This window comes from Triticum urartu, chromosome 6A, assembly GCF_056163025.1.
Source record: "Triticum urartu cultivar PI428250 chromosome 6A, HENAU_Tu73, whole genome shotgun sequence".
NCBI lineage: Eukaryota > Viridiplantae > Streptophyta > Magnoliopsida > Poales > Poaceae > Triticum > Triticum urartu.
Window position 1 is genome coordinate 256,759,827 of NC_141878.1, and position 25,220 is coordinate 256,785,046.

The following is a 25,220-nucleotide window of genomic DNA, read 5'->3' on the forward strand; positions in this document are numbered from 1 at the left end:
TTGATCATAGTTTATCGATCGTGCTTTGCCTTCTCTTCTCGCTCTCTTTTGCGTATGTTAGCCACCATACATGCTAGTCGCTTGCTGCAGCTCCACCTCATACCTTTACCTTTCCCATAAGCTTAAATAGTCTTGATCGCGAGGGTGCGAGATTGCTGAGTTCCCGTGGCTCACAGATACTTCCAAAACCAGCTTGCAGGTGCCGATGAGTCCGTTGGGGTCGATCGGGGACCTTTGTTGCATTTGGGGTTCTTCTTTTATTTTGGTTCCGTAGTCGGCCCTTGATTGTATTTGGCTGATGTAATGCTTTATTCATGTATTGTGTGAAGTGGCGATTGTAAGCCAACTATGTATCTTTTCCCCTTATGTATTACATGGGTTGTGTGAAGATTACCTCACTTGCGACATTGCTTTCAATGCGGTTATGCCTCTAAGTCGTGCTTCGACACGTGGGAGATATAGCCGCATCAAGGGCGTTACAAAGCATCCCCGAGTCGGCATAGCCAAGGACTCTTTAAGACACAACGAGACCACTTTAAACCGACCGTGAATAGGCGGACCACTAGACGTCGAACCCCAATTTCATATCATACATCTGTCGGAAAGATATCCTAAGAGCTACTTGAATTCCCACTTATAAATTCCCGAAATTTTTCCAGTTATGCAATCAGGTGTTGGGGATACAGGGGAAGCATAATATCTCACCCAAAACTAACAAATCCTACATCCAGCTATATCCATCCTTCAACACATAACCAAGAAACCTTCGGAAATCATCTACCTCAACCTTCGAAAAGCATCCGTTATACAAGTTATGTCGATACTCCCGAACTCCCGCCCCAGTACTGGGTGGCGTCGAGGTTATCTCACCAACAACTGCATAAAAGAGATTTTCGATGTCGGCAAAACTAATCGCAGGTATTCCAGAACTGCAACGATAAAATTGTGATGACAACACCTCGGAGCTCAACTCCCCGGGACACTGCCACAACCCCTAAATGACAGGAGGCACCAAGAACAATGTTCTCGTCACAATTCGATCGGAAAGATTCCAAGATACCCGCGTGATCCTAAAAAAAGTTTTAGTGAAATTTGAGAAGAGAAGAGTCAAAACTCTATGTCAGGATGCCTCACCAGAGCGACGAAGGGACTGAGGAGTAAAAATAATTCCTAACTCTCCGATATATATAATCCTAAATGACTCAAAACATTTTTCTAGACTCAACTCGGCCACTAGTAACGATCAAGCAATGGGGCTCCTAAGGTCTGGAAGGCTCTGATACCAACTTGTAACGCCCTCGATGCAGCTATATCTCCCACGTGTCGAAGCACGACTTAGACGCATAACCGCATTGAAAGCCATGTCGCAAGTGAGGTAATCTTCACACAACCCATGTAATACAATAGGGGAAAAGGATACATAGTTGGCTTACAATAGCCACTTCACACAATTACATGAATAAAGCATTACATCATCCAAATACAATCAAGGTCCGACTACAGAACCAAAATAAAAGAAGGCTACCCCAAATGCTACACAGATCCCCGATCGACCCCAACTGGCCTCCACTACTGATCAACTAGAACGAAACAACACAAAGGACAAGATCTTCAAAGAGCTCCTCCTTGAGCTTGGTTGCGTCATCTGCACGGACTCATCGGCACCTGCAAGCTGGTTTTGGAAGTATCTGTGAGTCACGGGTACTCAGCAATCGCGCACCCTCGCGATCAAGACTATTTAAGCTTATGGGTAAGGTAAAGGTATGAGGTGGAGCTGCAGCAAGCGACTAGCATATATGGTGGCTAACATACGCAAATGAGAGCGAGAAGAGAAGGAAAAGCACGGTCGATAAAAGTATGATCAAGAAGTGATCCTAAAACAACCTACGTCAAGCGTAACTCCAACACCGTGTTCACTTCCCGGACTCCGCCGAAAAGAGACCATCACGATTACACACGCGGTTGATGCGTTTTAATTAAGGTCAACTTCAGGTTTTCTACAACCGGACGTTAACAAATTCCCATCTGCCCATAACCGCGCGCACGGCTTTCGAAAGTTCAATCCCTGCAGGGGTGTACCAACTTAGCCCATCACAAGCTCTCACGGTCAACGAATGATATTCCTTCTGGTGGGAAGACCCGATCAGACTCGGAATCCCGGTTACAAGACATTTTGACAATGGTAAAACAAATCCAGCAAGACCACCCGATGCGCCGACATCCCGATAGGAGCTGCACATATCTCGTTCTCAGGGCAACACCGGATAAGCAATCCGTACAACTAAAACCAGCCCTCGAGTTTCCCCGAGGTGGCCCTGCAAGGGGCTCTAGTTTGGACCAACACTTAGACAAGTACTGGCCCGGGGGGGTTAAAATAAAGATGACCCTCGGGATGCGCGACTCCCAAGGGAAAAAGGCTAGGTGGCGAATGGTAAAACCAAGGTTGGGCCTTGCTGGAGGAGTTTTATTCAAAGCGAACTGTCAAGGGGTTCCCATTATAACCCAACCGCGTAAGGAACACAAAATCCGGGAACATAACACCAATATGACGGAAACTAGGGCGGAAAGAGTGGAACAAAATACTAGGCATAAGGCCGAGCCTTCCACCCTTTACCAAGTATATAGATGCATTAATTAAATAAGATATATCATGATATCCCAACAAAATATCCATGTTCCAACATGGAACAAGCTTCAAACTTCACCTGCAACTAACAACGCTATAAGAGGGGCTGACCAAAGCGGTAACATGGCCAAACAACGGTTTGCTAGGACAAGGTGGGTTAGAGGCTTGGTTCAACAATATGGGAGGCATGATAAGCAAGTGGTAGGTATCGCAGCATAGGCATAGAAAAAGAGCGAGCAACTAGCAAGCAAAGATAGAAGTGATTTCGAGGGTATGGTCATCTTGCCTGAAATCACGCAAGGAAGAAGAACGAGTCCATGTAGAAGACAAATGGACATAGACGAACGGGTCCTCACAACGCGAAGTTACCGGAACCAACCCGAAGAAGCAAACACCGGAAAGAAGCACACAACATAGTAAACAACCAACACATGAACATGATATGATATGCGGGATGCGGTATGCGATGCATATGCATGATTTGACAAGGAATGATTGAACCTGGCCTCAACTTGGAAATCCAAGTGTGCCACTGGAAATGTGATGTGAAATCGCTTGAAAACGATATAAAGAACGCCGGAATCGTAGTCACGGTTTGGAAATGGCAAGCAATTCAAATATGGCACCGGTCTGCGATATACAGCATGTAGCCATCTAAATGCGACAAGATGGGCATGCTACAGCACTCAATCATGGCAACAAAATATATGGAAGGGATCCATTCATGATGCTTAACAAAAGATGAACACTGAGCTACGGCCAATTCATCCATTAACAGGTTTAAACAAGCATGGCAAAAATGCAAACGGTAAACAAATTTCAGACTTAGTGAAATTAACACAAGCCTGGAATTTCAGATCAGGTAGCACATTTTGGAGCATGAAAACTATATGCTATAGGGCCTGAACATGGCAAAGTAAAGCATGTCATGGAGCTACTCCAAGAGCGTAACAAAAGTACCTTAGTGACCTTGAGCCAAAAGGGATCATAAAATACATTTGCAACCATGTGAACATGGCAAAAACATAATCAGTTCTCAGACTTTGTGAAAACTGGGACATGCTGAAACAGATATCAAGTAGGCATGTTTACGAGCTCGATGCACTCACTACAGAGCAAGTCATGACAATCTAAGCATACACCCATCAAGAATACACATTATACAAGCTATACATGGCAAGAAAAATAACATAGCATGCACGGATCAACTACAACATCCTCGGCAAAATCGCTAACAAGTAGACAATCTGCCCAGATTCACAAAATAGCAAAAGTAGAGCTCGATTGACTCAAGCTAGGGTGCTCCATAATTGCAAACAAAGACATGGATGGATAGAGCATTACAAGATTAACAAAACATCCTTACTGATCATCCTCAAAAGAGGCACGGATCACTAGGAAATAACATGAACATATGGCATAATGAGATAAACAGTCCAAGGACTTGGTGGAAATGCTAAGTCCCTGAAATTAGCATTAACGAATGCACCACTTTGCAAGCTTGTGCTAGTCACCACACACATCACAAAAATACATAGTTTGCACCTCTAGATAGATGGCAAAACATATAACAAAACTCATGAAGAGCTCAGGGGCATATCATGCACACAATAATCATGGCAAAAATGACAAATATCTAATTGGAGCAGCAGATCTGACAATTATCTCAAATAGCACTATTCTAACAGCATTTCGGGCATCAAGGTGAACTCAAATGAAAATGATGCAATGAGATGAAATGATGTACTCTCTGAGATGAACATTTTGATATGCTATATGCCCAAAACGGAGCTAGGGGTGCAAAGTTACGACATGATGAACATGGGCATTTGAAACATGGAAATCTCGGGGACTTAGTGAAATATAGACCTCTCCGGGAAAAGTCAACGGGCAGACGAGGAGATCCGGGACGGGGTGGTTCCGGATCGGGACGAAGTCGTTTGGATCGGGGGAGTGGTGGATCTCATCCCACTCCCTGGATCGAATCCGGCCGGAGCTCCGGCGAGCTCTTGAACTCCGGCGAGACGTGTTCTCCGGTGAGGTTCATGGCGGCGAGGCGGCGGCGCTGAGGAGGCCGGGCGGCAGTGTGCGCTCAAACGGCGGCGGCGGCGAGCAAACGCGGTGGCGCGGGTTGGAGCCGGCGCGGGTGCGGAACCGTCGTGCGGCGGCGGGGTCGGTGAAGGCGGCAGCGGCGAGGCGCGCTGCGCACGGGAGCCAAGGCGGCGCGGGAGAGTGGCGGCGGAGGCGGGCCCGGCGCGGCCCGGTTCGGCCCGGGGCGGGCCGGATCTGGGCCCCGGGTGCCGCGGCGAAGTGGGCGCGGGGACGCGTGGCGGCGTCTGAGTGGTTGGAGGCGGCGGTGCGGCTGATGTGGTGGCTCTCCATTGGCCGGAATGAGGTGGCTGCGGAGGCGGACATTGTCCGGCTCGGCGCGGACGCGTCCGGCGGCGCGAGGATGAAGAAGAGTAGGGTTAGACTGCGGGAAAATTTGGGGGGGGAGCACATATTTATAGGTAGAGGGAGCTAGGAGAGTCCAAATGAGGTGCGGTTTTCGGCCACGCGATCATGATCGAACGACCGAGATGATGGAGGAGGTTTACATGGGTTTTGGGCCAAAATGGAAGGGTGTTGGGCTGCAACACACACGAGGTCTTTTCGGTCCCTCGGTTAACCGTTGGAGTATCAAACGAAGTCCAAATGGTATGAAACTTGACAGGCGGTCTACCGGTAGTAAACCAAGGCCGCATGGCAAGTCTCGGTCCAATCCGGAAATGTTTAATCCCCACACACTAAAGAAAGGTAGAAATGACCACCGGAGGAGAACGGAGCGCCGGAATGCAAAACAGACAACGGGGAAAATGCTCGAATGCATGAGACGAACATGTATGCAAATGAAATGCACATGATGACATGATATGAGATGCATGACACGCAAGCAATGACAACGCAACAACAGCGAATAACTGGACGACACCTGGCACATCGGTCTCGGGGCGCCACAGCCTCGCTAAGATCTAAGCTATGGAAAGAACAGCACAAGAGACACAGGGTTTATACTGGTTCGGGCCACCGTTGTGGTGTAATACCCTACTCCAGTGTGTTGTGTGGTGGATTGCCTCTTGGGCTAATGATGATGAGCAATACAAGGAAGGACAGCCTCGCGAGGGTCTGTTCTTGGCTGGGGGGATGAATTGTTGGGAGGAGTTCAATCACCCCTCTCTCTCTCTCTCTCTTCTCGATTCTCTTTCTGATTTCGATCCCCCCTACCCTGTGGGTGGCTAGTCCTATTTATAGGCAAAGGCCCTAGGCCTCTTCCCAAATATTGAGCGGGAAGGGCGCCAACAATTGGCCATTTTGGAGGGCAACATCTGGTACACTTATCCTGACTAAAGTTGGCCCTCGCCTGCCAAAGGCTCTGGTGGTGACACTGGCTTGGGCTCCACAATGACTTCCTCCCTGCCGTTGGACTGGTCTTGGTCTCGTTGCACCGAAACGGGTGCCTTTGCTTGATGCTCTCGCCTGCGCTTGCTCCCTTTGCACCAAAGAGGAAAGGAGGACACTGTGCGGGCTGGCGCCCGCCTGGCTCCCTTGGTCGTCATGGCTTGCGTCACGGGCACCTCGTGAGGTACCCCGCCTTGATCTCTCCGCCTCCTCGCGAGCCAGTCTGATGAGGCCATGCCTGAGGATGCTCCGTGTCATCCGCCCCGCGAGGCTTGGCCCCTCACGAGGGTCTTGGGTCTGTGTTGATGAAGATGGGCCGTGCTAGGCCCCCCTTTGAGCCACGCCGCAGGCTGCAGGCAGGCAAGTCTGGGGACCCCCGTTCCCAGAACGCCGACAGTAGCCCCCGGGCCCAAGGCGCGCCCGGACTTGGCCGTGCAGGGAGGCGAAAGGGCAAGGGCGAAGCGCCGCGGGCCCTAACAGCCTGCGGCCTTGGGCGCCGCATGCCGGTTGATTGGGCGTGGGCGGCACTGTTCCCCCACGCCCCCTTATTTTGCGCCATGCTAGGCGGACTCATAGTCGTACACAGCCGCTCCCCTTTCTGTTGCTCGAGCGCCCTCTGTCCTTCCTCCTCTCGAACTCTAGCTTCCGTTTTCAACCCAATCTCGAACCTTCCCCCCCCTTCCTATCGCCATGGCTCCGACGAAGAAGGGAAGAGGGAAGAAACCCATGCCACCGCCTTGCTCGCCGCCGTCGGCGGCCCCCGCCGAGGGCTTGGGCAAGGTCAGCTCGGCTCTGGCCACTATCTTCAACGAATGCGGGAGGACGACGGCCTGGCCCGCGTCCCACTTCTCCATCGACAGGATAGTCACCGAGGTCCCGTATTTTGCCAACTCCCTGTGCGCGGGTCTGGTTCCCCCCTTTTCTGATTTCTTCAATGCCGTGTTTTCCCACTATCAGATCCACATGATGCATCTTTGTCCTGAATCCATCACCCTCCTTTCGGTCTTCGCCTTTGTTTGTGAGGCAATGATGGGCATCCTTCCTTCAGTTGCCTTGCTGCGCCACTTCTTCTCTCTGCGCCTTGTCGACCCTACCCAATGCTGGGCGTGCGTAAGCTTCGTTGCAGCGTCTGAGACAGCGGCCTTAGGGATTGACTTCAGGCTCCCTCTACCGGCGGCTGGGTTCCGCGAGCGGTGGCTGTATGTGGATGCAGGGGTGCCCAGCCCCCTGCTATCGGATCCAACTTTGCTTGCTGTCCCCAATTCGGGCTGGGGCCAGGAGACGCTTGAGAGCCCCCGGCTCGTCTTCGTCTGGCACCGCTTCGCGTTCTTGAGGTCTCTTGGCATGACAGCGCCCAAGGTGGTGAAGGAGTTCCTGCTACGCCGCGTTGCTCCTCTCCAACGCCACTCCCACCGGATGTGGGCCTTCAGTGGGCGTGATGATCGTATGAGGCTCCAAGAAGAGGACCTGACACCTGAAGTGCTGAGGACATTGCTCTTGATCCTGACTGGGGACCCCAACCCTGGCAGCATCCAGCAGGGAGGGGCCTTGCTGTACCTCTGCCAGAACAGGGGCGATTTTGTGAATCAGATGCCTATCTTTGATGAGTGGGGGCCGCGCCCCGCCGGCCTCCAGGGGCCTCGCGAGAACCCAGTGATGGTGACTGCCCTTCCAGTTGGTCAAGGCGACTCTTCTTCAAGTGGCGGAGCAGGGAGGCATGAGGCACCAGAGGCCGAGGGGGCTCCCGGCGGAGTGACAGCGCCGGGCGGTGCTCATGAGGGAGCAGCTCTTGGGGCCCGTGCCGCTGAGGCTGAGGGTGGCAAGCAGCTGCCCTCAGCACCTGCGACTGAGGCCCCTGAGGCTCCAGCCACTTCTCTTGGCGAGGCGATTGGCAGCGCGCATCAGGCAGGCGCCCCTGACACTGATCGCCTTGACGCTCCGTCTTCGTTGCAGGTTGATCCCTGTGCTCAACTCTTGGGCCACTTCCGCGTGGACTTTGAGGCCCTCCGGAAGAGAAGGGAGGCCCTGGGCGACGATTGCCCTTGTCGCCTGCTGAAGCGTAGGAAGTACTTCGCCACTGATGAGTAAGCCTTCTCCTTTCCCAGCTCCCGATCCATCTGTTGCTTTTACTGATCCTTGCTCCGCAGGCCCCTTCCTGCCGAGCTCGCGGAGACGGCTGAGGTGCCGTCTCCCTTGGCTTCGCCCCCTCCACCGTCCTCAAGTGCTCCGAGCAGTAGAGCCCTTGCGGTGAGGGCGGTCGAAGAGGCAAACCGTCCCGAGGCGCATCGTGGCCCTGCGCACCTCGCGATCCTCCTTCGCGGGCCTTCTCGTGGCATAGCCAGCCTGCCGTGGGCTTCTCGCCTGGTCATGGAGTGCGATTGGCAGAGGCGCTCCCTGTGCTCTTCATCTGGGGACGGGCTGGCTCCAGGTCGGGCTTCTGGCGTGGCGTGCCCGGCCGTCGCGAGGGTGCCAGCCCCCAGCCCCCTGCCCGGAGGGGGAGTGCTGATTCGTGGCCCCCAGCGCTTGCTCGGGGCAGATGATGGTGTGGAAGACGTGCTCGAGCGCGCCCGGGAGCGTCGCGCTCTTCGCCAAGGATTCCTTCGAAGGGCGGCTGACGCGGTGAGCCTGCTTGGTGAGGAGCTTGCTGATGAAGACGCGCGCCTTGAGGCCGAGGGCCTGCGCCTGGCTGCAGAGAGGCGTGAGCTGGAGGGCGCCATCGCCCTTGATCTTAATGATGCAGAGGCCAAGGCATCGCTGGTGGCCTCTCGGGAGGCCCGATCTTGGGCTGCTGAGGAAGCCCGGGAAGCTGACAGGCGGCGGGAGGCGGCAGAGGAGCGGGCTCGGGAGCTCCTGGCCTGGTGCCACTCACTGGAGGAGCAAGTGGAGCTGCGCGAGACAGCCCTCACGTCGATGAAGGTGGCCTCTGGCGACCCAGCAGAGCTCCAGAAGCGTGAGGAGGCGCTGACGCTGGAAGCGGCCGAACGTACCCGCGAGCACGAGCGTCTGGAGACGAGGGAGCACTTGGTAACGCAGGCGGAGGATGATGTCGCTGCACGGGAAGCCTGTGTCCTGGGGAAGGTCGGACGACAGGTGGCGATGGCGCGCTTGAACCTCGAGCACGAGTTCGAGGAGAGGCTGGAGTTGATCCGGGCCGAGGCTGAAGGTAGGACTGCTGCCTTAAGGGCCAAGCTGGCGGAAGCGACGCGGTAGGCCGATGCTTTTCGGGCCGCCCTTGAGGTAGCGCAAGGGGAGTCAACCACCTCCCAGGCCGAGGTGCTCCTTCTTCGCCAGCGGGTGGAGGAGGCTGAGGTCGTCGCGCGCTAGAATGCGGACGAGATACGCCAGCGGCGGATCCTGGAGCATGAGCACGGCCCCATGCTCACCACGCTCCGGGAGAGAGCCAACACAGCCTTGGGCAACATCTGCGAGGCGGCTGTTGGTGAGCCGCACGCAGTCAACTACGCCGGCAACCTTCAGTTCTTCACCAACGTGGAGACGCAGCTGGAGGCGCGGTCGGTCAGGGCCGACAGGTTGGTGGAGGAGAGGAGTCGCGCCCTGCTCGGGCGCGCCTTTTCTCGCGTCTTCAGCCATCTCCGGAACATGGATCCCCACTTCGATTTCGACGCCGCCATCGCCCCAGTCCCCCAGGCCGTCCGAGACGACCTGGCGCACTGGGTGGAAGACAATGTGGATGCTCTTGTCAGGGCCTTCTCTTCAGACAACGACGGTGTGATCGTGGCTGCCGACGAGGGCGGTGTGGTGAATGGCCCTGACGCCGCTGGCGGCGACGCAGACAGCAATGGCGAGTTCAGCGACGCCAGCAACGGTTCGGGTGGTGCTCCTGAGGATGCATTGGGGGATTTATCCGACTGATCATGCATCGTTCCTGTTTCCTTACCCTGCATGAATAGAACTCAGGTTTTGGCCTGATGGCTGTGAGAGCATTTTGGAGGGGGAGCCCCTCATGTAAAACTTGTGTTCTTCGTACTAGTAGACGTTACATTGCCCATGCGCCCGCGCCAAGTGGTTGGCTTAAGCGACGCGCTAGTCGGCTAGTTTACCTTTGTCCCGTGCGGGCCCTGAGGTAGCCTGTGGGAGGCTGTGGTGTCCCGAGTGTTCCCTGATCGAATCCGTAGGATCTGCAGTAAAAAACCCTCCTGAGAAGACGCGGCGGCGGCAGTCTGGGCTGCGCGCAAGCTAGGCCTGACCCGGCTCGCGAGGGGCTCACGAGGGGAGGCAGATGAGGCGAAGTGGTAACCAAAACGCGAGAAATTGCTTGAATGAGACTAAGCACCCCTTCCCCGAACACACGCAAATCTCAAATTCGAATCCAACTTAAATCCAGCGGGGGAAAGCGACAACCAAAGGGAAAAGCAACGAAAGCAGACAAAAGGCCGCGTCCGGCACCTAATCTAGTCTTGGACGTCTTCTCACCAGCGCGGAGCTAAGTGCTGCCACTGGGCGTGGGAGGGAGCCCCAGGGCCTGAGGCCGGCACCCCTGAGACTCCGAGGCGTGTACAGCCCCACTCATTATTACGTGAGAGTGTCACAGGGCGGCGAGCTTCACAGGCACTGGGCCTTCTTCACAGGTACCGGCCTTGCTTCATATCGCCAGACGAGGGCCCCGCCTTGCGCCACACTCTAGTGCCATCAACGACGACCGGAAACCAGGACGCCGCCGATGGGGTAGAGCGGTCGCCAGCGGTTCCCCCGACGACCACGGGTCCTCCGCCAGGGGCAGGCCCTGAGGCACCTCCCCAGCAGAGAGGCCTACCTCCTGAGAACACCTTGCTCTGAACGCCGCGGTGGTGATGTCGGATCTCGGCCCCTCTCCTGCAGCCCCCTGCGCCCTCCTCCCGAGGGGTAGGAGACTATGGGAGCGGGGCAGCTGCTCGCTGTGGCGACCTGCACCTCCTGCGATCCATGATTAGCGTATGCCTGCTCCTGAGGAATTAGCGGTACCCGATAATCGTTGCCTCCAGCGTGGCCAGTGGGACCGTCCCGGGGCTCCTGGAAGGGCTCAGCTTCTCGCGCCTTGTCCTCCCAGCTTGGGCTGAGGAGCGAGCCTTGTTCGCCCTCGTGAGGGTGTCCTTGGTCCATCATGAGGGGCACGTATTCTTCTGGCACCGTCATCCCGAAGGCCATGCCGTAGTGCTCCGCGTGCCACGTAGCTCTGCTTGACGCGCCCACAGTAAGGTGGTAGCACGGCTGTCCACTGGGGCCGTGGGTCGCGTCGAGTCCTTCTTCTTCGCGGACCGGGAGCGGGGGCAGCGCCGCCGCCGGTCCGGTGCCGACAGCTTTGCTGGCGTTGGAGTAGCCTTGGAGCCCGCGGGCACGCGCGGAGCCCGTGGGCACGCGCGGAGCCCCCGCACGGGCCGCCCTGGGCTTGAGATGGGAGCTGGGTGCAGATGGGGTGAGCCCCTGAGGCGGCGAAGCCCAGGAGCTCTGCCACCCGCTCCAGCAGCACGTCGCGGCCGCCCTCCAGCAGCCTACACTGCAGCAGCTCTCAGGCCATCGTGAGCGCGGCCCTCGAGTTCGCCTACTCCCGGCAGGTGTACGGTGTCGTGGTCGCGGCGTGATTGGAGGCCCTTGCTGCCGACCGCGCCTGCCGCGGTGTGAGAGCTGTCGAAGCCTGTCCGCGTCGCCCGTGGCCCGCAGCGCCCTGCAGACCGCGAGCTGCCTGGGGCACGGGGTCGCCCGAGGCGAGCGGCTCTGCGCGGGCGGGCCACGCCGCCCATGGATCTGGGTTGCCCACCTGGTCGCCGGACATGGTGATGACGACGCGACGGGACACGAAGCGGTAGAAGGTGGATTCCGGCGCACCCCTACCTGGCGCGCCAAATGTCGGATTTTGGGTTCCGGCGGACCCTTGAGGTTCGAACACTGGGGTGCATGCGGAGATTTCGCCTTCCACCTACCTGCACCCCTCCGCCTCGCTAAGATCTAAGCTATGGAAAGAACAGCACAAGAGAAACAGGGTTTATACTGGTTCGGGCCACCGTTGTGGTGTAATACCCTACTCCAGTGTGTGCTGTGGTGGATTGCCTCTTGGGCTGATGATGATGAGCAATACAAGGAAGAACAGCCTCGCGAGGGTCTATTCTTGGCTGGGGGGATGAATTGCTGGGAGGAGTTCAATCGCCCCTCTCTCTCTCTCTCTTCTCGATTCTCTTTCTGATTTCGATCCCCCCTACCCTGTGGGTGGCTAGTCCTATTTATAGGCAAAGGCCCTGGGCCTCTTCCCAAATATTGAGCGGGAAGGGCGCCAACAATTGGCCATTTTGGAGGGGAACATCTAGTACAGTTATCCTGACTAAAGTTGGCCCTCGCCTACCAAAGGCTCTAGTGGTGACGCTGGCTTGGGCTCCACAATGACTTCCTCCCTGCCGTTGGACTGGTCTTGGTCTCGTTGCACCGAAACGGGTGCCTTTGCTTGATGCTCTCGCCTACGCTTGCTCCCTTTGCACCAAAGAGGAAAGGAGGACACTGCGCGGGCTGGCGCCCGCCTGGCGCCCTTGGTCGTCATGGCTTGCATCACGGGCACCTCGTGAGGTACCCCGCCTTGATCTCTCCGCCTCCTCGCGAGCCAGCCTGATGAGGCCGTGCCTGAGGAAGCTCCGTGTCATCCGCCCCGCGAGGCTTGGCCCCTCGCGAGGGTCTTGGGTCTGTGTTGATGAAGATGGGCCGTGCTGGGACCCCCTTTGAGCCACGCCGCAGGCCGCAGGCAGGCAAGTCTGGGGACCCCCATTCCCAGAATGCCGACATATTCGGGTTCCATCCGCAAGGACATCCCGCCGTGGTGTCGCTCAAGGCCCCAAACGATGTGTGCAGGGTTCCCAAGCCCACCTCAACGGATGGATCTACGCTTGGTACACCGTGCCACGGTGCCTAGTCTGTCCCAAGCCCACCTGTACCGGGTGCCACTTGGTAGACTACTAACACTACCTACAAACACCAGAAAGTAGTTGCAACTCCTGGACAGAGATCGAGGCGGTTAATAAGTCGAGAGAGCTTGGAGTGCCCGGAGCCCAATATGTGGTAGTAGTTGTTCATGGATCACAAACACAGAACTCAGTTCCTGAGGACGGTTTCAATGAGACAACCCACCATGTACTCCTACATGGCCTCTCACTGCTACCTTTCCCAAGTCGTATTCACACACATAGTTCTCAATAGTAAGACATGTTCACCACATTCCAATTCATCCCCGATGAATCAGACCTGACTCAACTCTAAGCAGTAGCAGGCATGACAACAAGCATGAATGAGTAGTGGGTTTCATCTATTTACTGTGGCAATGACAGGTCATGCAGAGGAAAGGGCAATGGCAGGTCATGCAGAGGAAAGGGGTTCAACTACCGTAGCATGTAACAGTTGAAACATTGTAGTCCTAATGCAGTAAAAGAGAGCAGGAGTGAGAGAGTGGTATTGTATCAGAATGAATAAGGGGGATTTTCTTGCCTGGCACTTCTGAAGATAGTATAGCTCTTCATCGATGTCATCGAACTCATCGTTGAAACCACGTCTACTCAGAGGGAACAATTACCGGCAACAGAGAGGAAACATAATCAATGCAATGCAACAGACATGATGTATGATCATGGCATGTTAAGGTACTGAATTCACCTAATGCAATAGTTAATCATATTAATTGAAGTGGAATTCAACATATTGCAAATTCCAACTCCAAAGCTACATACCATATATTCCATAATCATGAATTGTCCTAGTTGGTTATGTTAACTTGCTCAAGCATGCATGAACATGTTATAAACAGATTCTTCATATTTTTCTGATAATTTTTCATATAATTTGTTTCATTTGGAGTTACAGTTAATTTTATATGATTTTTAGAAGTTTTGGATAATTTCTGAATTAAATAAATCATTTCTGATTTATTTTAAATCCCAGAAAATATTTACTGCGTCAGCACTACATCATGCTGACCTCAGCAGGTCAACAGACACGGTCCAGGTCAAACCTGACCAGTGGGGTCCACTGGTCAGTGACTTAGTCAACTAACAAGGTTAATTAGGAGTAACTAAAAGTTAATCTAGGCTAATTAGTCCCTGGACCCACACGTCAGTGACTGTGGGTTTAAAATTAAGTTAATTTAACACTTAGCTAATTAACAGGGGCCAAGGCCCACTTGTCAGCGGCTAACCTAACTAACCTAAATAGGATTAGCCCTAACTAACTTAGTTAGCTGGGCGGGGCCCGCATGTCAGTGAGAGAGAGGGGTCAAACCCTGCCGGTCAAAGTGGTCAACCTACCGGCATTTAGCCGCCGGCGTGGCCGGATGCTCCGCAGCGCGTCGGGATCCACCTACAGGGGCTCTTTTGGCGCGCAGGGAGCAGCACGGCAAGAGGGTGGAGTGGCGCATCCAACGGGGGCGGTGGCGGAGGCTGGGGTGGCCAGGAGCAGCGCCGGCGACAAGGTTTGCGGCGGCAGCCGGTCGGGCTTGCGCGGGCGCAGCGCTTCAGCATGAAATGGAGCTAGCTGGGGTGCGTTTTAGGTTCGTAGCAACGCGAGCAACATGTACGCGGGCTCGGACGCGAGGTTTGTCCTCTGCAACGACGGCGATGACATGAACACTGGCGATGAGCTCACGGCCATGGTTGTGAGCGAGGCTAGCGAGCGGGAACGAGAGAGGAAGAAGAGGGGTTCAACGCGGGATCTCACAGGGAGGCCGGAGAGCGGTTCAGCGGGCTCAGGGACGACCTCTCGTGCGTGAACCGACGAGCAGCGTCCGGCGGGTGTCGAGGTTGAAGACGACCAGATGGCAGCGAAGTGGAGCTCTTCGGCTTGTTTCCTTCGGAGTGGAGGCATGGTGTTCAACGGCGGAGATGTCGGACACGGCGGCGTGGCGAAAGGGGGCGATGGCAACAGGGGTGAAGCACAGCGACGGCGGAGCGCTCTCGGGTGAGCTCGGGGAGGGGGCTAGAGGGTGAGGGAGAGAACAGAGAGTGAGGGAGAAGGAACCAGGGGGCTCTGGGCGTCTCCAGGTGCTCGAACGAGCGCGGGGAGGAAGCAGGAGGTGGAGGCCTCGGGCGCGCGCGCGTCGACACGCTCTCGCCACGTGCCCCGTCCGACTGGCAGGAGGAGGGGATGACTGGCGGATGGGCCAGTGGGCCGGGCTGGCCTACTGGGCTGCCAGGTAAGTGGCCCAGGTTGGCTTTTCTCTCTCTCTCTCTCTAATTCTATTCTGTTTTCTATTTTATTTTGTATGTTTTGATTTAGTAAAAGTACTAAACCATTTCATAAAATCCTGAAAATAATTATGGGTGCCGTCTGAATTATTCCAATGACCCTTAACAATTTCCAACATTTTTGGAGCATCTAAAATATATATAGCATTTAAATAGCTCCAATTCAAATGTGTTTGAATTAATTCAAAATCCAAAATGCCATGGAAAAATGTGCATCATCTCTGGTTACTCTTTCCAGCATTTTCCAAAAATGATGAACATTTTTAAGGCCATTTGGGATCCTGAAATTTTATTATTATTTTTAGTTGAACCTATTTGAAATTCATTGATGCTAGGGTTTGATCATCCCCCATTTCAAATTCATTGAAAGTTAAATATGATGCAAGCAAGATGCAAACACTAGGCAGTACCAAAAGCTAGGGATGTGACAACTTGCCCCCACTTAATAAGAATCTCGTCCCGAGATTCACGCATAGGGTAAAAGGAAGAGGGGATTTGAACTATCACAATCTCCATGATCCAACTGCCCGTCTCGAAGATGTTGATTCATTGCATCATATTGATCTTGACGTCCTTGCTTTCGAGATCTTCATCCAACACGATGACGACAGAGAGAAACTCTATAGGAAACGATCTCCTCGAAGGTTGAGCACTCAAGATTAACTCATGGAATGAGACGTGGAAACATCTCTTGAGGTGGGACACAAAGCACTCATCAGGGGTGATGGAAAGGAGCATTTGGCAGGGTTTAATTTGGTAGGCAACAATTACATGCTTAGGAAGATGGTGCATGGTTTCATAGTAGCGAGGAGATAATTGCCATGATTCCATAACGGAACACCTTGGGGGAGGTGACTCGTAGAATTATTCCCTTAAGTGGCAAAAAGAATTACTTTTTATACATAGATGATTGGAACTCTTCATACCAGGCTAAGGCAATTTGCAAATGATCGTTTGACGGAGTTCAAGAGAACGGCATACTCGGGCTAGAATGGATGATGTGGACTACCTTGTTGAAGACAACGCAATGGATGATTTTGCTTATCATCAGAAATGGATGGGACCCATCGTAAGTCCACTTGAAGATGATCTTGGATAGCAACTACTGAGAAGGGCGACCCATGGGAAATTGGCACAATGGCGGTGCAAGCTGGGAACAAAGTGCGAATGCTGGGAATGTTCCAACCATCATATCTGCCTGAGATTTAGATCTGGTTGGTAACGGGATATTTCAGACGTCATTTCTAGAAACGAAATTTTGCAACAAAAACTGATGAGATGAAGTTGGGAGATTCTCGGGAAATGAACTAGGATAGCAAGCTCCAAAACATGAGTTGGTTCTGCTACATACCTGTGAACACGCTGTCTAAGACAAGCATGACCACATAGTAGTCTTACAACAAAACACTACCGGGTTCAGGTGGGGAACCATCATCGAGGATATTGGAATCTTGTGCATGAACTAGTATTTGCACATCAAATCCTTTTCCTCGAACAAATTAATCAATGGCTTGGTGTGCTAGGAACACACATGGAGTGGAGGCGGCCAACCTATCAAACCATAGAGCACTTCGCACGTGCATGACTAACTTGGGATGATTCCAGAGGAGGCAAAAATAAACTTTCTCGAATTCACAGTGGCAACTTGCATCGAATATGAATTAGAGGAAGTCACTTCTTTCATCCAAACATATGCTTCATGAGCTAGCATGAAGATATGCTTTCAAAAGTTTCCAACACTAGCTTAATGTTCAACATGAATCATGGAGGAGATAAAGACGTTGTCGATGGGCCCAACAACAATTCATCCATGTTTCCATATAAGTGGAGTTCCACAATTATGTGAACAAGGTGATAGCATTGGTCAGACCCAAAAGATATAATGGTGTATGCCCGAGGGACAACCGCGAGTAAGACAACATTGTGAACATCGTTGGTTCTGGTTTGATTTGACGATAGCCCATAGGCAAATCAAATATTTGGATAAGACAATAGGTCCAACAATTTACCACAAGGAACAATCAATGAAGATATCATCTTTCTTCAACACACATACACCAAAGATATCCCTTTAGAATGAACTAAGTTAGACAAAACTTTTATCCTCCAACTCTCCAAGTTGTTGTTTATCTTAACCAACTAGCTTAGGGGTACCCAACACAGATTCTTGGAAAAGGGGTGGTTTAGAAGAAAACCAACTTGATCATGAGATCGACATAACGGCCAGGGAATAACCTGGTGATACTTCCTTGAAGATATCTAGAAAATCACGAACCACCGATATGTTACTAAGCTCGAGAAAAATCTTGCCTTTCAAGGCAAGATGATATGATCAAAAGAGCGATGGTTTGGCACAATCCTAACTCGTCGATCGAAGAGTGCACCAGAACTAAGGACTAGATTGCACGATCAATCTTAGAGTGGTGATTCAATAGTCACAACACTAAGAATGAAATCATTATACATTTACTACCAAGCAACGAGGTTGCTAGGGGAATTGATTTCACACATCATGATTCATCAGTCGGCATTCCAGTTACAATAACACGGTGCCCGAGGAATGAATAGTTATGGCGAGAAGTATCACTACGTCAAGAACTCATAAGAGGTTGTGCAATTCCTATGATATTCACGACATAAAGAGGGTAGCACTCCAAGGTAGAACAGAACAAAAGCTGGATTGGCATTTTGGTCTGTGGAATACTACTACTTTGACCCAATCCCAGAGGTGAATGAGGTACTGGAGTTTGTTTCTCCTAGTCATTCCGGAATATAATGGCTTGATGGACCACAAGAATAATAGGCATCGATGATCGAATGCACGCATACTCTTGACTATCAAATGATAGACGGAGGTCAGAAAACAACTAAAGAGGGACAACTTAAGGAACATATGATTTTCTGAGTTGTTGATGCATAGATTAGCATGTCAAACAAAGTTCAACATATTTCTTCCGGATAAACCATGTAGAAGGTAGATTTGGCAGAGTCACAATAAGAATGGAGAACTCATCAAGAGCACTCTGGTTGTGATCTTTCGGTTCAACGAGGAACTTCTGCCATAAGTAGTTCATGGTATTTGGAAGTGGAAAGTACCATGAACCTCATGGACTATCGCAAAGGCTACTAATATCCTAAAGGAACTAGCAAACATTATCAACACGAGGTAAGTAGAGAGAATCTTGGGCTCAAGAACCCAGAAATAGAATGCCGACTAACTAAATGACATCACGGGATGCTTTCGAGAATAATGGCCAGAATCATCACACTAGGGAGACAAAGCATTGCTAAATTACTGAGTGGTTCTCGAAGACACCTAGGGTCAATATACTAACTCCAACATACATGTCAAGGCAACGGAGTACCTCAACAGACCGATTAGTGTGCTTAATCTAGCCCAAAGGAACATCGAGAACGGGAAGAAGGGATTTACAAATGCATCAGATTGTTTAGAAACCTAGGATGACTCGGACATCATAACAGCTATAAATGCTCAAAAAGATTTGAAACATCCTGCAAAATGGTGGCATAACCACTTAACATTGCAATATCAAGGTTCTGAGATCAACTGTCAACACACAGAAGTAGTAGGAACTGAACTGAGACTTGAATCCATCAATCCTATAAGTCTCTATCATAGTAACTCGTCATCCTGATAGATAGATGAGAAAGCCTAGTTCTTAATCCCTGTAGAAAAGAAGAGGTTGACTCAGATCAGAAGGGCATAAGGTAAAGGAGTAAAAGAGCCTTACGTTCCCTTCCACAATCAATTCCCTTATATAACTAAAGCATTTCTAGAATCAACTTCGACCAGTTTGTCTTGGTAATCCTACAGGCAGTCAGGCTTTGATACCAAAGCTGTCAGGACCCCGATTCTAAGTCACACCGATCTAGCATGTAACACATCATATCACTTTGAGGCCTCACGCACGGTATTCCCACGGGTGCCACCTTACCTGGCCCGGGACCGTTTGCACCTTTTGGCTCATGTATATGATAGTGTCGCTAGCATCCAAATGACAGAGAACCAGGGCCGACATGACTAGTCGTGAACCCAAAGTGGTACTAACTTACGGGGACATGCATACATGAACCAGCATTGAACGTGTCGGTCATAAGTGTGTGAATCCAGGTTGTAGCAACTAAGCTAACAAGACTCCGAGAACCCGGGCTGTAGCAAGCTAGCAGGACTCCGGAGGTCACCGCGTGACATTTCCCTGAAGGGACAGACACATGGACGAAGTGGATCACATGCCCGCCAGTCTAAGTGTTCTAGAGCAGTAGTAACTGGGCGAGCAGGACTCCGGTAAACCGGGTTGTAGCAGACTACCATGGCTCAGTGGAAACACTAGACTACATTTCCCCATAAGAGAGGCTACCAAGGATAAACAACTAGGTTGTTGAATCCCACACATACCAAGTATTTCAAAATCATAAACACAATATGCTCAATATGTGCAAATACAACATGGCATCACAACAAGATGCTATGACTCAGAATATTTATTCATTAGGCTCCGAAGAACCAGATATTACAAACATGGGTCTCATGACCCAGCAATCAAGTCATACAAGCAATAGCACAAGCGGAAGCTTAAACATGTCTGAGTACAGACAACTACAAATGAAAAAGGCTGAGAAGCCTGACTATCTACAAGACCCTCCCGGGGTACAAGATCATAGCTGAGGTAACAAGCTAAACGTCAAAGTCCACGTGGAACTACTAGCGAGACTGAAGTCTCTCTACAAAAACATAAATTAAGCAAACGTGAGTACAAATGTACCCATCAAGACTTACATCAAAACTATCCACATATGCATCAGTATCAACAAAGGGGGTTGTGGATTTTAACTGCAGCAATCCAGTTTTGTCTCAGTGCTAACCTGAACTACGACTGCAAGTAACTCTTTTGGGGTGGCGCACATGAGTCAACATATTCACCAAAACAATACACCACTATGGATCCGCTCCCATCTCCCTACGAGAACGCCATCCATAGCACTCACGATTATCTTGTGCATTTTAGAGTATCCACTTTCACTTGTCTATGAACTGTACACGCAACCCAATAGTCCTTTACCGCGGACATGGCTATTCAAATAGATCATTTATAACCCTTCGGCCCGTACTTCTTCATACACGCTCTCGCCACTTACCACCATGTACACGCCGTGTATCTCAGCAACCTTCAAGCGGAAGTCTGGCGAGGGAGTCGGCCATGACCTGATTAACCGCACAAGTCTCTAGTCCAGGTATATCGCCTATTCGGGTTCCATCCGCAAGGAGATCCGGCTGAGGTGTCGCTCATGGCCCCAAACGATGTGTGCAGGGTTCCCAAGCCCACCTTGGCGGATGGATCTACGCTTGCCACGGTGCCTAGTCTGTCCCAAGCCCACCTGTACCGGGTGCCACTTGGTAGACTACTAACACTACCTACAAACACCAGAAACTAGTTGCAACTCCCTAGATAGAGATCGAGGCGGTTAATAAGTCGAGAGAGCTTGGAGTGCCCAGAGCCCAATGTGTGGTAGTAGCTGTTCATGGATCACAAACACAAAACTCAGTTCCTGAGGACGGTTTCAATGAGACAACCCACCATGTACTCCTACATGGCCTCTCACCGCTACCTTTCCCAAATCGTATTCACACACTTAGTTCTCAACAGTAAGACATGTTCACCACATTCCAATTCATCCCCGATGAATCAGACCTGACTCAACTATAAGAAGTAGTAGCCATGACAACAAGCATGAATGAGTAGGCACATCAGGGCTCAAACAACTCCTACTCATGCTAGTGGGGTTCATCTATTTACTGTGACAACGACAGGTCATGCAAAGGAAAGGGGTTCAACTACCGCAGCATGTAACAGTTGAAACGTTGTTTTCCTAATGTAGTAAAAGAGAGCAGGAGAGAGTGGGATTGTATCGGAATGAACAAGGGGGTTTTGCTTGCGTGGCACTTCTGAAGATAGTACAGCTCTTCAACAGTGTCATCGAACTCATCGTCGAGACCACGTCTACTCAAAGGGAACAATTACCAGAAACAGAGAGGAAACACAATCAATGCAATGCAACAAACATGATGTATGATCATGGCATGTTAAGGTACTGAATTCACCTAATGCAATAGTTAGTCATATTAATTGAAGTGGAATTCAACATATAGCAAATTCCAACTCCAAAGCTACATACCATATATTCCATAATCATGAATTGTGCTAGGTGGTGATGTTAACTTGCCCAAACATGCATGAACGTGGCATAAACAGATTCTTAATATTTTTCTGATAATTTTTCATATATAATTTGTTTAATTTGGAGTTACGGTTGATTTTATATGATTGTTAGAAGTTTTGGATATTTTCTTAATTAAATAAATCTATTCTTATTTATTTTAAATCCGAGAAAACATTTACTGTGTCAGCACTACGTTATGATGACCTGAGCAAGTCAACAGACACGGTCCAGGTCAAACCTGACCAGTGGGGTCCACTGGTCAGTGACTCGGTCAACTAACAGGGCTAATTAGCACTAACTAAAAGTTAATCTAGGCTAATTAGTCCCTAGACCCACACGTCAGTGGCAGTGGGTTTAAAATTAAGTTAATTTAACACTTAGCTAATTAACAAGGTCAGGGCCCACTTCTCAGTGGCTAACCTAACTAACTTAGTTAGCCGGGCGGGGCCCGCATGTCAATGAGAGAGAGGGGTCAAACCCCTGGTCAGACGGGGTCAAACCGCGCCGGTCAAAGTGGTCAACCTGTCGGCGTTTAGCTGCCGGCGTTGCCGGACATGGCGGAGCACGTCGGGATCCACCTACAGGGGCTCTTTTGGCGCGCAGGGAGGAGATATGGGAAGAGGGTGGAGTGGCGCATCCAACGGTGGCGGTGGCAAAGGCTGGGGTGGCCGGGAGCAGCGCCGGCGACGAGGTTTGCAGCGGCAGCAGGTCGGGCTTGCATGGGCGCGGCGTTGCAGCATGAAAGGGATCTAGCTGGGGTGCATTTTAGGTTCGTAGCAACGCGGGGAGCATGTACGTGGGCTCGGACGCGAGGTTTGTCCTCTGCAACGACGACGACATGGACGCCGGAGATGAGCTCATGGCCATGGTTGGGAGCGAGGCTAGCGAGCGGGAACGAGAGAGGGAGAAGAGGGGTTCGACGCGAGAGCTCACAGGGAGGTCGGAGAGCGGTTCAGCGGGCTCGGGGACGACCTGTCGCGCGCGAATCGACGAGCGGCGTCTGGCGAGTGCCGAGGTTGAAGATGACCTGATGGCAGCAAAGTGGAGCTCTCCGGCTTGTTTCCTTTGGCGTGGAGGCGTGGTGCTCAATGTCGGAGATGTCGAACATGGCGGTGTGGCACAAGGGGGCGATGGCGACGCGGGTGAAGCGAGGCGACGGCGGAGCGCTCTTGGGTTAGCTTGGGGAGGGGGCTAGAGGGCGAGGGAGAGAACAGAGAGTGAGGGAGAAGGAACCAGGGAGGCTCTGTGCGTCTCCAGGTGCTCGGACGAGGGCAGGGAGGAAGCAGGAGGTGGAAGCAGGAGGTGGAGGCCTCGGGCGCGCGCGTCGACACGCTCTGGCCATGCGCCCCGTCCGACTGGTGGGAGGAGGCGGATGACTGGCGGATGGGCCAGTGGGCTGGGCTGGCCTACTGGGCCGCCAGGTAAGTGGCCCAGGTTGGCTTCTCTCTCTCTCTCTAATTCTTTTCTGTTTTCTATTTTATTTTGTATGTTTTGATTTAGTAAAAGTACTAAACCATTTCATAAAATCCTGAAAATAATTATGGGTGTCGTCTGAATTATTCCAATGACCCTTAACAATTTCCAACATTTTTGGAGCATCTAAAATATATATAGCATTTAAATAGCTCCAATTCAAATATGTTTGAATTAATTCAAAATCCAAAATGCCATGGAAAAATGTGCATCATCTCTGGTTACTCTTTCCAGCATTTTCCAAAAGTGATGAACATTTTTGAAGGCCATTTGGGATCCTGAAAATAAGTTTTTTTAGTTGAACCTATTTGAAATTCATTGATGCTAGGGTTTGATCATCCCCCATTTCAAATTCATTGAAAGCTAAACATGATGCAAGCAAGATGCAAACACTAGGAAGTACCAGAAGCTAGGGATGTGACACGCTCTTCTTCCCTTTCCCGGCCTTTCATCATCAGACTTGGGGTCCTTGGTACTATCAGAGTCGGCATATTTAATTAAAACCGCCATCAGCTCCCCCATATCATTACAGTGGCGCTTGAGCCGTCCTAACTTCTGTTTAAGAGGCAAAAAACGACAATTCTTCTCTAACATGAGGACCGCTGAGCCAGCATTGATGTTATCTGATGAATGTAGGATGGCTTTGACCCGGCGCACCCAATGGGTCATTGACTCTCCCTCCTCTTGGGAACATGCATCTAAATCCACAATCGACATAGGCTCTTTGCACGTATCTTTAAAATTCTGGATGAACCGGGCCTTCAAGTCAGCCCACGATCCAATTGAATTGGCAGGCAGGCCCTTTAACCAAGTACGAGCCATCCCATCCGACATCATGGTGAAATATTTAGCACACGCGGCATTGCTGACCTCCAGTAGCTCCATGGCCATCTCGTAACTCTCAATCCACGCCTCAGGGGGTAAGTCAGTTGTGTAGTTGGGCACCTTACGAGGTCCTTTGAAGTCTTTGGGCAGACGCTCATTACATAGAGCCGGCACCAAACATGGTACACCCGTGCTTCGAGAGGTCACGCCTGCCTCCACCGAGGTTGTTGGATAAACCGAAGATGGTTGATGAGTAGTGTACTGAGCCGCCAGCTCGACCTCTCTACGTGCTCTATCCTGATCCATCAAGGCCTGAGTGTTACGGGGCGGGAAATGTCCACGGGGCGAGTTACGACGTTGCTCGCTGCTTGACACCGCTGGGGAGTCCATATGTCTGCTATAACTCCAGCTTGGGCGAGGGGTTGAATGGATCCTCTCATGGCTGTAAGAATAAGCCTCCTGCTGAACCAATGTTGTTTGAAGAAGCTCTCTAGCCCTCTGCATTTCAACCGCAGCTGGAGACTCGCCTTCAACTGGGAGAGCCGCCAATCGCGATGCCGCAGCGATCATGTTATCCAAAGGGTTAGAGTAGTTACCCGGCGGTATCAGCACGTGTTGTGGTGGGATATTATTCTGACGGGGCGGGTCAGTCGTGCGTGGTTGAACCGGTGCTTTAGTCCCAAGCGCAGCTGCTGCCCGATTTACCCCTGGCGGGTCACTGGTCCCTGCACCAGGTGTATTGAAGAGGTTCCTCGCCTCATAAACCGGAGGCAGACGACTCCGGTGCCTTCTCCTCGGGACTTCGTTTGAGGCGTTCTGATCCAACGCGAGTCAGAAGGAATCAGCCTGGATTTGTTGCGCCTGAGCATCCAAAGCAGCTCGTTCCAAAGTCATCCTAGCGTTCTCTGCCACCAGGTCTTCCTTGGCCTGTGCTTTCTCGTCACACAATTTTGCAACCTCCGCGTTATGCTAATCTTGATTCGCCATGGTAACATTTGCTGCTAACAATGTTGTTAAATTATCCAGCAAATCAGCCAAAACTTGAGTCGGTGGGCGCACAGGGCCTCCTGCCCCAGCTGCCATTGTTGCTGCTGATCTGGAAACCATTGCCATTGCAGTCGAAGAATTCTGCACTGGCTGTGTCCCGGCCATGAAAATTGCGACCCAGTTCGGCGGCTCATAGGGGTCCGGAATACTGTCGCCACCGGAACAGCCCCCAAGCCTGCCGTCCTGTAGTTGATACAATGAAGTAGTCTCACCCGTGGACGACTCACCATCAGAGTAGATCTCCATCTCACCACGAGACATGGATCCTTCCTCAAATTCTGCTCCATGGATGAATCCCACAAAGGCATGTTTCACGGCGGGCTGAACTCGGGCGGGTCTTGCACGCTGAGCCGTCTCGATGA